Source organism: Schistocerca cancellata, chromosome 2 (genome assembly GCF_023864275.1).
Source record: "Schistocerca cancellata isolate TAMUIC-IGC-003103 chromosome 2, iqSchCanc2.1, whole genome shotgun sequence".
Lineage (NCBI taxonomy): Eukaryota > Metazoa > Arthropoda > Insecta > Orthoptera > Acrididae > Schistocerca > Schistocerca cancellata.
This window is the reverse complement of record NC_064627.1, coordinates 1,098,239,995-1,098,251,917: the sequence shown is the minus strand read 5'-3', so window position 1 is coordinate 1,098,251,917 and position 11,923 is coordinate 1,098,239,995. Positions and strand designations below refer to the sequence as shown.

The window sequence follows — 11,923 nt, the reverse complement described above, 5'->3', positions numbered from 1 at the left end:
CGCGCCTGCCCTCTACATATATGCCCATTTCCCAGCGTCAGCTTTCGCGTCAGCCGAGCAAAGTCGAGACAAGTCGACACATGGAGACACACGACGCTGAGAAACAAAACCGCAGACTAGCGCCCTGGCAGCACGGACTGAGACGAGGGGCGAAGGAAAACTATTCGTACCGCGACACTTCACAGTTTCGAAGATCGCGTTTCGGTACGTGGAATACCCGTAGAAGAAAAAAGTACCTTTTGTGCGGTGGCCGGGAATCGAACCCGGATCAACTGCTTGGGAAGCAACCATGCTGACCGTTACACCACCACCGCGTTGTGCTGCGTCCCACCCACGCCCTGATATATCGGCTACCCTCCTGCCATCAGAGGCCGAAGGCGATGGCGCTGTAGGCGCTCAACGCCAGAGCGGGGGTGAGCACATCTGAACGCAGTGCGTAGGTGCTGCTAGGGCGATGTAGCGTAACTAGAAGCAGAACTGACAGCCGTTGAAAAACTGCCATTTAATTTACAGCAGGGCGATAAAACAAATATCTAATGTGACGTACTTACTGATGATCCAGAGTCGATTCAGCATATGTGTGCCAATCCAGAAGTAGAAAGCACCTAAGTATCACAATATTAAGTTGGTTAGTTTGATGCTCGCCTGGAGCATATCATTAGCTTCCCCTGAGGGCGAAATGCACAGCGTAGCCGTTGCTAGGGAACGGCCTTTTCTGTCGTTTTTTGTTTTCTCTGCGCCAATGTGAATGTTGATAACTACAGTTCTGCTCGTTCCACTTACGACAGATGGCGACGGAAAACAATGGTGTAAGGCACCATATTTAAGCTGTGGTTCCCGAAAGTGAGGGTGGGGTGCAACCTCACATCTGACAACTCGTTTTAAATACTCTAAAACCAACGTATTTCCTTCACACAAGAAAAAAACACGCTAACTTCGCCGTCAGGCTCTGGAGATATGCCTAGAAACGGCGGTAGTAGACACTTTGCGCCCACACGTCAGATTGGCCGAGCGGTCTAAGGCGCCAGATTTAAGCTCTGGTTCCCTGAGGGCAGCGTGGGTTCGAACCCCACATTTGACAATGCATTTTAAATATTCCAAAACTACCAATTTCGTACATGCGGGAAGAACAGGTTCCACAGATACTACTAGAAACGGCAGTGACTATGGTGCTTGCCTTGCAAGTCTGATTGTCTGGCGGTCAGAAAGAATGGAAAGCTGTTAGGAGACATGGCTTTCAGCCACGAGGCCCGGATTCGATTCCTGGTAGCCGAACATCCTTTTGTTTGCTGAGTCTTATTATTCTCACGGCATTTACGATATCTTTGTGTTGTGGTTTTTGGGGTCCAAGCATCAGGCGAGCAAACGTGAACGAAAGCAGATATGTGTGTAAATGAGTGTCAGGGCAGTAATAAAGGTGGATGAGACGGTGGATCGGGTATTGGACTGCAGACGTGCCACATTGCGTAGCTCGAAAGCTGAGTAAGTTAGAGCGTCGTGCTGTGAACACAAATGCCACGTATTCGACCGCACCAAGTGCCATTTTATTTTTCTCCCCTAAAAGAGAATGCTTCCTCCAGCGAGACACTGCCAGGTAAATAACAAGCGATCTTCACAAGAAGTAAGATGTCTACACGTCGCGCGATACTGTCGCCAACGGCGATACCGCGCGTAGTGCAGCGGTTCTCGTCTGTTCACCGGCGTCAAGAATCGTTGGCCGTGGTTAGTATTTGGATGCGTTCTCGGCTGGGAACTCGACGTGCTGTTGGCGTCTTTCATTTTGCATTTTTCCTTCGGTTTCGTGGTTGCTTAGCGATAATGATGCGGTCCCACACGCTGACGCCACTCTTGCCTCTCGGTACACTAAGGGGCGAATCTGTGGCCACAATAAAATGAAAGGTTCTGTCGTGTGTTTGTCGTTTTTTGGTCTCTCCCAGTCGTTTCTCGCGCCTGCCCTCTACGTATATGCCCATTTCCAAGCGTCAGCTTTCGCGTCAGCCGAGCAATGAAAGGTTCTGTCTTGTGTTTGTCGTTTTTTGGTCTCTCCCAGTCGTTTCTCGCGCCTGCCCTCTACATATATGCCCATTTCCAAGCGTCAGCTTTCGCGTCAGCCGAGCAAAGTCGAGACAAGTCGACACATGAAGACACACGACGCTGAGAAACGAAACCGCAGACTAGCGCCCTGGCAGCACGGACTGAGACGAGGGGCGAAGGAAAACTATTCGTACCGCGACACTTCACAGTTTCGAAGATCGCGTTTCGGTACGTGGAATACCCGTAGAAGAAAAAAGTACCTTTTGTGCGGTGGCCGGGAATCGAACCCGGATCAACTGCTTGGGAAGCAACCATGCTGACCGTTACACCACCACCGCGTTGTGCTGCGTCCCACCCACGCCCTGATATATCGGCTACCCTCCTGCCATCAGAGGCCGAAGGCGATGGCGCTGTAGGCGCTCAACGCCAGAGCGGGGGTGAGCACATCTGAACGCAGTGCGTAGGTGCTGCTAGGGCGATGTAGCGTAACTAGAAGCAGAACTGACAGCCGTTGAAAAACTGCCATTTAATTTACAGCAGGGCGATAAAACAAATATCTAATGTGACGTACTTACTGATGATCCAGAGTCGATTCAGCATATGTGTGCCAATCCAGAAGTAGAAAGCACCTAAGTATCACAATATTAAGTTGGTTAGTTTGATGCTCGCCTGGAGCATATCATTAGCTTCCCCTGAGGGCGAAATGCACAGCGTAGCCGTTGCTAGGGAACGGCCTTTTCTGTCGTTTTTTGTTTTCTCTGCGCCAATGTGAATGTTGATAACTACAGTTCTGCTCGTTCCACTTACGACAGATGGCGACGGAAAACAATGGTGTAAGGCACCATATTTAAGCTGTGGTTCCCGAAAGTGAGGGTGGGGTGCAACCTCACATCTGACAACTCGTTTTAAATACTCTAAAACCAACGTATTTCCTTCACACAAGAAAAAAACACGCTAACTTCGCCGTCAGGCTCTGGAGATATGCCGAGAAACGGCGGTAGTAGACACTTTGCGCCCACACGTCAGATTGGCCGAGCGGTCTAAGGCGCCAGATTTAAGCTCTGGTTCCCTGAGGGCAGCGTGGGTTCGAACCCCACATTTGACAATGCATTTTAAATATTCCAAAACTACCAATTTCGTACATGCGGGAAGAACAGGTTCCACAGATACTACTAGAAACGGCAGTGACTATGGTGCTTGCCTTGCAAGTCTGATTGTCTGGCGGTCAGAAAGAATGGAAAGCTGTTAGGAGACATGGCTTTCAGCCACGAGGCCCGGATTCGATTCCTCGTAGCCGAACATCCTTTTGTTTGCTGAGTCTTATTATTCTCACGGCATTTACGATATCTTTGTGTTGTGGTTTTTGGGGTCCAAGCATCAGGCGAGCAAACGTGAACGAAAGCAGATATGTGTGTAAATGAGTGTCAGGGCAGTAATAAAGGTGGATGAGACGGTGGATCGGGTATTGGACTGCAGACGTGCCACATTGCGTAGCTCGAAAGCTGAGTAAGTTAGAGCGTCGTGCTGTGAACACAAATGCCACGTATTCGACCGCACCAAGTGCCATTTTATTTTTCTCCCCTAAAAGAGAATGCTTCCTCCAGCGAGACACTGCCAGGTAAATAACAAGCGATCTTCACAAGAAGTAAGATGTCTACACGTCGCGCGATACTGTCGCCAACGGCGATACCGCGCGTAGTGCAGCGGTTCTCGTCTGTTCACCGGCGTCAAGAATCGTTGGCCGTGGTTAGTATTTGGATGCGTTCTCGGCTGGGAACTCGACGTGCTGTTGGCGTCTTTCATTTTGCATTTTTCCTTCGGTTTCGTGGTTGCTTAGCGATAATGATGCGGTCCCACACGCTGACGCCACTCTTGCCTCTCGGTACACTAAGGGGCGAATCTGTGGCCACAATAAAATGAAAGGTTCTGTCGTGTGTTTGTCGTTTTTTGGTCTCTCCCAGTCGTTTCTCGCGCCTGCCCTCTACGTATATGCCCATTTCCAAGCGTCAGCTTTCGCGTCAGCCGAGCAATGAAAGGTTCTGTCTTGTGTTTGTCGTTTTTTGGTCTCTCCCAGTCGTTTCTCGCGCCTGCCCTCTACATATATGCCCATTTCCAAGCGTCAGCTTTCGCGTCAGCCGAGCAAAGTCGAGACAAGTCGACACATGGAGACACACGACGCTGAGAAACGAAACCGCAGACTAGCGCCCTGGCAGCACGGACTGAGACGAGGGGCGAAGGAAAACTATTCGTACCGCGACACTTCACAGTTTCGAAGATCGCGTTTCGGTACGTGGAATACCCGTAGAAGAAAAAAGTACCTTTTGTGCGGTGGCCGGGAATCGAACCCGGATCAACTGCTTGGGAAGCAACCATGCTGACCGTTACACCACCACCGCGTTGTGCTGCGTCCCACCCACGCCCTGATATATCGGCTACCCTCCTGCCATCAGAGGCCGAAGGCGATGGCGCTGTAGGCGCTCAACGCCAGAGCGGGGGTGAGCACATCTGAACGCAGTGCGTAGGTGCTGCTAGGGCGATGTAGCGTAACTAGAAGCAGAACTGACAGCCGTTGAAAAACTGCCATTTAATTTACAGCAGGGCGATAAAACAAATATCTAATGTGACGTACTTACTGATGATCCAGAGTCGATTCAGCATATGTGTGCCAATCCAGAAGTAGAAAGCACCTAAGTATCACAATATTAAGTTGGTTAGTTTGATGCTCGCCTGGAGCATATCATTAGCTTCCCCTGAGGGCGAAATGCACAGCGTAGCCGTTGCTAGGGAACGGCCTTTTCTGTCGTTTTTTGTTTTCTCTGCGCCAATGTGAATGTTGATAACTACAGTTCTGCTCGTTCCACTTACGACAGATGGCGACGGAAAACAATGGTGTAAGGCACCATATTTAAGCTGTGGTTCCCGAAAGTGAGGGTGGGGTGCAACCTCACATCTGACAACTCGTTTTAAATACTCTAAAACCAACGTATTTCCTTCACACAAGAAAAAAACACGCTAACTTCGCCGTCAGGCTCTGGAGATATGCCTAGAAACGGCGGTAGTAGACACTTTGCGCCCACACGTCAGATTGGCCGAGCGGTCTAAGGCGCCAGATTTAAGCTCTGGTTCCCTGAGGGCAGCGTGGGTTCGAACCCCACATTTGACAATGCATTTTAAATATTCCAAAACTACCAATTTCGTACATGCGGGAAGAACAGGTTCCACAGATACTACTAGAAACGGCAGTGACTATGGTGCTTGCCTTGCAAGTCTGATTGTCTGGCGGTCAGAAAGAATGGAAAGCTGTTAGGAGACATGGCTTTCAGCCACGAGGCCCGGATTCGATTCCTGGTAGCCGAACATCCTTTTGTTTGCTGAGTCTTATTATTCTCACGGCATTTACGATATCTTTGTGTTGTGGTTTTTGGGGTCCAAGCATCAGGCGAGCAAACGTGAACGAAAGCAGATATGTGTGTAAATGAGTGTCAGGGCAGTAATAAAGGTGGATGAGACGGTGGATCGGGTATTGGACTGCAGACGTGCCACATTGCGTAGCTCGAAAGCTGAGTAAGTTAGAGCGTCGTGCTGTGAACACAAATGCCACGTATTCGACCGCACCAAGTGCCATTTTATTTTTCTCCCCTAAAAGAGAATGCTTCCTCCAGCGAGACACTGCCAGGTAAATAACAAGCGATCTTCACAAGAAGTAAGATGTCTACACGTCGCGCGATACTGTCGCCAACGGCGATACCGCGCGTAGTGCAGCGGTTCTCGTCTGTTCACCGGCGTCAAGAATCGTTGGCCGTGGTTAGTATTTGGATGCGTTCTCGGCTGGGAACTCGACGTGCTGTTGGCGTCTTTCATTTTGCATTTTTCCTTCGGTTTCGTGGTTGCTTAGCGATAATGATGCGGTCCCACACGCTGACGCCACTCTTGCCTCTCGGTACACTAAGGGGCGAATCTGTGGCCACAATAAAATGAAAGGTTCTGTCGTGTGTTTGTCGTTTTTTGGTCTCTCCCAGTCGTTTCTCGCGCCTGCCCTCTACGTATATGCCCATTTCCAAGCGTCAGCTTTCGCGTCAGCCGAGCAATGAAAGGTTCTGTCTTGTGTTTGTCGTTTTTTGGTCTCTCCCAGTCGTTTCTCGCGCCTGCCCTCTACATATATGCCCATTTCCAAGCGTCAGCTTTCGCGTCAGCCGAGCAAAGTCGAGACAAGTCGACACATGAAGACACACGACGCTGAGAAACGAAACCGCAGACTAGCGCCCTGGCAGCACGGACTGAGACGAGGGGCGAAGGAAAACTATTCGTACCGCGACACTTCACAGTTTCGAAGATCGCGTTTCGGTACGTGGAATACCCGTAGAAGAAAAAAGTACCTTTTGTGCGGTGGCCGGGAATCGAACCCGGATCAACTGCTTGGGAAGCAACCATGCTGACCGTTACACCACCACCGCGTTGTGCTGCGTCCCACCCACGCCCTGATATATCGGCTACCCTCCTGCCATCAGAGGCCGAAGGCGATGGCGCTGTAGGCGCTCAACGCCAGAGCGGGGGTGAGCACATCTGAACGCAGTGCGTAGGTGCTGCTAGGGCGATGTAGCGTAACTAGAAGCAGAACTGACAGCCGTTGAAAAACTGCCATTTAATTTACAGCAGGGCGATAAAACAAATATCTAATGTGACGTACTTACTGATGATCCAGAGTCGATTCAGCATATGTGTGCCAATCCAGAAGTAGAAAGCACCTAAGTATCACAATATTAAGTTGGTTAGTTTGATGCTCGCCTGGAGCATATCATTAGCTTCCCCTGAGGGCGAAATGCACAGCGTAGCCGTTGCTAGGGAACGGCCTTTTCTGTCGTTTTTTGTTTTCTCTGCGCCAATGTGAATGTTGATAACTACAGTTCTGCTCGTTCCACTTACGACAGATGGCGACGGAAAACAATGGTGTAAGGCACCATATTTAAGCTGTGGTTCCCGAAAGTGAGGGTGGGGTGCAACCTCACATCTGACAACTCGTTTTAAATACTCTAAAACCAACGTATTTCCTTCACACAAGAAAAAAACACGCTAACTTCGCCGTCAGGCTCTGGAGATATGCCTAGAAACGGCGGTAGTAGACACTTTGCGCCCACACGTCAGATTGGCCGAGCGGTCTAAGGCGCCAGATTTAAGCTCTGGTTCCCTGAGGGCAGCGTGGGTTCGAACCCCACATTTGACAATGCATTTTAAATATTCCAAAACTACCAATTTCGTACATGCGGGAAGAACAGGTTCCACAGATACTACTAGAAACGGCAGTGACTATGGTGCTTGCCTTGCAAGTCTGATTGTCTGGCGGTCAGAAAGAATGGAAAGCTGTTAGGAGACATGGCTTTCAGCCACGAGGCCCGGATTCGATTCCTGGTAGCCGAACATCCTTTTGTTTGCTGAGTCTTATTATTCTCACGGCATTTACGATATCTTTGTGTTGTGGTTTTTGGGGTCCAAGCATCAGGCGAGCAAACGTGAACGAAAGCAGATATGTGTGTAAATGAGTGTCAGGGCAGTAATAAAGGTGGATGAGACGGTGGATCGGGTATTGGACTGCAGACGTGCCACATTGCGTAGCTCGAAAGCTGAGTAAGTTAGAGCGTCGTGCTGTGAACACAAATGCCACGTATTCGACCGCACCAAGTGCCATTTTATTTTTCTCCCCTAAAAGAGAATGCTTCCTCCAGCGAGACACTGCCAGGTAAATAACAAGCGATCTTCACAAGAAGTAAGATGTCTACACGTCGCGCGATACTGTCGCCAACGGCGATACCGCGCGTAGTGCAGCGGTTCTCGTCTGTTCACCGGCGTCAAGAATCGTTGGCCGTGGTTAGTATTTGGATGCGTTCTCGGCTGGGAACTCGACGTGCTGTTGGCGTCTTTCATTTTGCATTTTTCCTTCGGTTTCGTGGTTGCTTAGCGATAATGATGCGGTCCCACACGCTGACGCCACTCTTGCCTCTCGGTACACTAAGGGGCGAATCTGTGGCCACAATAAAATGAAAGGTTCTGTCGTGTGTTTGTCGTTTTTTGGTCTCTCCCAGTCGTTTCTCGCGCCTGCCCTCTACGTATATGCCCATTTCCAAGCGTCAGCTTTCGCGTCAGCCGAGCAATGAAAGGTTCTGTCTTGTGTTTGTCGTTTTTTGGTCTCTCCCAGTCGTTTCTCGCGCCTGCCCTCTACATATATGCCCATTTCCAAGCGTCAGCTTTCGCGTCAGCCGAGCAAAGTCGAGACAAGTCGACACATGGAGACACACGACGCTGAGAAACGAAACCGCAGACTAGCGCCTTGGCAGCACGGACTGAGACGAGGGGCGAAGGAAAACTATTCGTACCGCGACACTTCACAGTTTCGAAGATCGCGTTTCGGTACGTGGAATACCCGTAGAAGAAAAAAGTACCTTTTGTGCGGTGGCCGGGAATCGAACCCGGATCAACTGCTTGGGAAGCAACCATGCTGACCGTTACACCACCACCGCGTTGTGCTGCGTCCCACCCACGCCCTGATATATCGGCTACCCTCCTGCCATCAGAGGCCGAAGGCGATGGCGCTGTAGGCGCTCAACGCCAGAGCGGGGGTGAGCACATCTGAACGCAGTGCGTAGGTGCTGCTAGGGCGATGTAGCGTAACTAGAAGCAGAACTGACAGCCGTTGAAAAACTGCCATTTAATTTACAGCAGGGCGATAAAACAAATATCTAATGTGACGTACTTACTGATGATCCAGAGTCGATTCAGCATATGTGTGCCAATCCAGAAGTAGAAAGCACCTAAGTATCACAATATTAAGTTGGTTAGTTTGATGCTCGCCTGGAGCATATCATTAGCTTCCCCTGAGGGCGAAATGCACAGCGTAGCCGTTGCTAGGGAACGGCCTTTTCTGTCGTTTTTTGTTTTCTCTGCGCCAATGTGAATGTTGATAACTACAGTTCTGCTCGTTCCACTTACGACAGATGGCGACGGAAAACAATGGTGTAAGGCACCATATTTAAGCTGTGGTTCCCGAAAGTGAGGGTGGGGTGCAACCTCACATCTGACAACTCGTTTTAAATACTCTAAAACCAACGTATTTCCTTCACACAAGAAAAAAACACGCTAACTTCGCCGTCAGGCTCTGGAGATATGCCTAGAAACGGCGGTAGTAGACACTTTGCGCCCACACGTCAGATTGGCCGAGCGGTCTAAGGCGCCAGATTTAAGCTCTGGTTCCCTGAGGGCAGCGTGGGTTCGAACCCCACATTTGACAATGCATTTTAAATATTCCAAAACTACCAATTTCGTACATGCGGGAAGAACAGGTTCCACAGATACTACTAGAAACGGCAGTGACTATGGTGCTTGCCTTGCAAGTCTGATTGTCTGGCGGTCAGAAAGAATGGAAAGCTGTTAGGAGACATGGCTTTCAGCCACGAGGCCCGGATTCGATTCCTGGTAGCCGAACATCCTTTTGTTTGCTGAGTCTTATTATTCTCACGGCATTTACGATATCTTTGTGTTGTGGTTTTTGGGGTCCAAGCATCAGGCGAGCAAACGTGAACGAAAGCAGATATGTGTGTAAATGAGTGTCAGGGCAGTAATAAAGGTGGATGAGACGGTGGATCGGGTATTGGACTGCAGACGTGCCACATTGCGTAGCTCGAAAGCTGAGTAAGTTAGAGCGTCGTGCTGTGAACACAAATGCCACGTATTCGACCGCACCAAGTGCCATTTTATTTTTCTCCCCTAAAAGAGAATGCTTCCTCCAGCGAGACACTGCCAGGTAAATAACAAGCGATCTTCACAAGAAGTAAGATGTCTACACGTCGCGCGATACTGTCGCCAACGGCGATACCGCGCGTAGTGCAGCGGTTCTCGTCTGTTCACCGGCGTCAAGAATCGTTGGCCGTGGTTAGTATTTGGATGCGTTCTCGGCTGGGAACTCGACGTGCTGTTGGCGTCTTTCATTTTGCATTTTTCCTTCGGTTTCGTGGTTGCTTAGCGATAATGATGCGGTCCCACACGCTGACGCCACTCTTGCCTCTCGGTACACTAAGGGGCGAATCTGTGGCCACAATAAAATGAAAGGTTCTGTCGTGTGTTTGTCGTTTTTTGGTCTCTCCCAGTCGTTTCTCGCGCCTGCCCTCTACGTATATGCCCATTTCCAAGCGTCAGCTTTCGCGTCAGCCGAGCAATGAAAGGTTCTGTCTTGTGTTTGTCGTTTTTTGGTCTCTCCCAGTCGTTTCTCGCGCCTGCCCTCTACATATATGCCCATTTCCAAGCGTCAGCTTTCGCGTCAGCCGAGCAAAGTCGAGACAAGTCGACACATGGAGACACACGACGCTGAGAAACGAAACCGCAGACTAGCGCCCTGGCAGCACGGACTGAGACGAGGGGCGAAGGAAAACTATTCGTACCGCAACACTTCACAGTTTCGAAGATCGCGTTTCGGTACGTGGAATACCCGTAGAAGAAAAAAGTACCTTTTGTGCGGTGGCCGGGAATCGAACCCGGATCAACTGCTTGGGAAGCAACCATGCTGACCGTTACACCACCACCGCGTTGTGCTGCGTCCCACCCACGCCCTGATATATCGGCTACCCTCCTGCCATCAGAGGCCGAAGGCGATGGCGCTGTAGGCGCTCAACGCCAGAGCGGGGGTGAGCACATCTGAACGCAGTGCGTAGGTGCTGCTAGGGCGATGTAGCGTAACTAGAAGCAGAACTGACAGCCGTTGAAAAACTGCCATTTAATTTACAGCAGGGCGATAAAACAAATATCTAATGTGACGTACTTACTGATGATCCAGAGTCGATTCAGCATATGTGTGCCAATCCAGAAGTAGAAAGCACCTAAGTATCACAATATTAAGTTGGTTAGTTTGATGCTCGCCTGGAGCATATCATTAGCTTCCCCTGAGGGCGAAATGCACAGCGTAGCCGTTGCTAGGGAACGGCCTTTTCTGTCGTTTTTTGTTTTCTCTGCGCCAATGTGAATGTTGATAACTACAGTTCTGCTCGTTCCACTTACGACAGATGGCGACGGAAAACAATGGTGTAAGGCACCATATTTAAGCTGTGGTTCCCGAAAGTGAGGGTGGGGTGCAACCTCACATCTGACAACTCGTTTTAAATACTCTAAAACCAACGTATTTCCTTCACACAAGAAAAAAACACGCTAACTTCGCCGTCAGGCTCTGGAGATATGCCTAGAAACGGCGGTAGTAGACACTTTGCACCCACACGTCAGATTGGCCGAGCGGTCTAAGGCGCCAGATTTAAGCTCTGGTTCCCTGAGGGCAGCGTGGGTTCGAACCCCACATTTGACAATGCATTTTAAATATTCCAAAACTACCAATTTCGTACATGCGGGAAGAACAGGTTCCACAGATACTACTAGAAACGGCAGTGACTATGGTGCTTGCCTTGCAAGTCTGATTGTCTGGCGGTCAGAAAGAATGGAAAGCTGTTAGGAGACATGGCTTTCAGCCACGAGGCCCGGATTCGATTCCTGGTAGCCGAACATCCTTTTGTTTGCTGAGTCTTATTATTCTCACGGCATTTACGATATCTTTGTGTTGTGGTTTTTGGGGTCCAAGCATCAGGCGAGCAAACGTGAACGAAAGCAGATATGTGTGTAAATGAGTGTCAGGGCAGTAATAAAGGTGGATGAGACGGTGGATCGGGTATTGGACTGCAGACGTGCCACATTGCGTAGCTCGAAAGCTGAGTAAGTTAGAGCGTCGTGCTGTGAACACAAATGCCACGTATTCGACCGCACCAAGTGCCATTTTATTTTTCTCCCCTAAAAGAGAATGCTTCCTCCAGCGAGACACTGCCAGGTAAATAACAAGCGATCTTCACAAGAAGTAAGATGTCTA

The 11,923-nt window shown here is 49.8% G+C and overlaps 12 non-coding genes across 12 annotated transcripts; 6 read left to right on the top strand and 6 right to left on the bottom strand.

The window, feature by feature from the left end:
* Window positions 1-242: 242 nt before the first annotated feature.
* Window positions 243-314, bottom strand: Trnag-ccc (transfer RNA glycine (anticodon CCC)). The gene has a single exon. It is a non-coding gene; the product is annotated as a tRNA-Gly (tRNA).
* A 683-nt stretch (window positions 315-997) lies between these two features.
* Trnal-uaa (transfer RNA leucine (anticodon UAA)) lies at window positions 998-1,081 on the top strand. Its single transcript has one exon. It is a non-coding gene; the product is annotated as a tRNA-Leu (tRNA).
* A 1,219-nt stretch (window positions 1,082-2,300) lies between these two features.
* Window positions 2,301-2,372, bottom strand: Trnag-ccc (transfer RNA glycine (anticodon CCC)). The gene has a single exon. It is a non-coding gene; the product is annotated as a tRNA-Gly (tRNA).
* A 683-nt stretch (window positions 2,373-3,055) lies between these two features.
* Window positions 3,056-3,139, top strand: Trnal-uaa (transfer RNA leucine (anticodon UAA)). Its single transcript has one exon. It is a non-coding gene; the product is annotated as a tRNA-Leu (tRNA).
* A 1,219-nt stretch (window positions 3,140-4,358) lies between these two features.
* Trnag-ccc (transfer RNA glycine (anticodon CCC)) lies at window positions 4,359-4,430 on the bottom strand. Its single transcript has one exon. It is a non-coding gene; the product is annotated as a tRNA-Gly (tRNA).
* Window positions 4,431-5,113: 683 nt separating this feature from the next.
* On the top strand, window positions 5,114-5,197 carry Trnal-uaa (transfer RNA leucine (anticodon UAA)). Its single transcript has one exon. It is a non-coding gene; the product is annotated as a tRNA-Leu (tRNA).
* Window positions 5,198-6,416: 1,219 nt separating this feature from the next.
* On the bottom strand, window positions 6,417-6,488 carry Trnag-ccc (transfer RNA glycine (anticodon CCC)). The gene has a single exon. It is a non-coding gene; the product is annotated as a tRNA-Gly (tRNA).
* A 683-nt stretch (window positions 6,489-7,171) lies between these two features.
* On the top strand, window positions 7,172-7,255 carry Trnal-uaa (transfer RNA leucine (anticodon UAA)). The gene has a single exon. It is a non-coding gene; the product is annotated as a tRNA-Leu (tRNA).
* A 1,219-nt stretch (window positions 7,256-8,474) lies between these two features.
* Window positions 8,475-8,546, bottom strand: Trnag-ccc (transfer RNA glycine (anticodon CCC)). Its single transcript has one exon. It is a non-coding gene; the product is annotated as a tRNA-Gly (tRNA).
* A 683-nt stretch (window positions 8,547-9,229) lies between these two features.
* On the top strand, window positions 9,230-9,313 carry Trnal-uaa (transfer RNA leucine (anticodon UAA)). Its single transcript has one exon. It is a non-coding gene; the product is annotated as a tRNA-Leu (tRNA).
* A 1,219-nt stretch (window positions 9,314-10,532) lies between these two features.
* Trnag-ccc (transfer RNA glycine (anticodon CCC)) lies at window positions 10,533-10,604 on the bottom strand. The gene has a single exon. It is a non-coding gene; the product is annotated as a tRNA-Gly (tRNA).
* A 683-nt stretch (window positions 10,605-11,287) lies between these two features.
* On the top strand, window positions 11,288-11,371 carry Trnal-uaa (transfer RNA leucine (anticodon UAA)). The gene has a single exon. It is a non-coding gene; the product is annotated as a tRNA-Leu (tRNA).
* The last annotated feature ends 552 nt before the right edge of the window (window positions 11,372-11,923 follow it).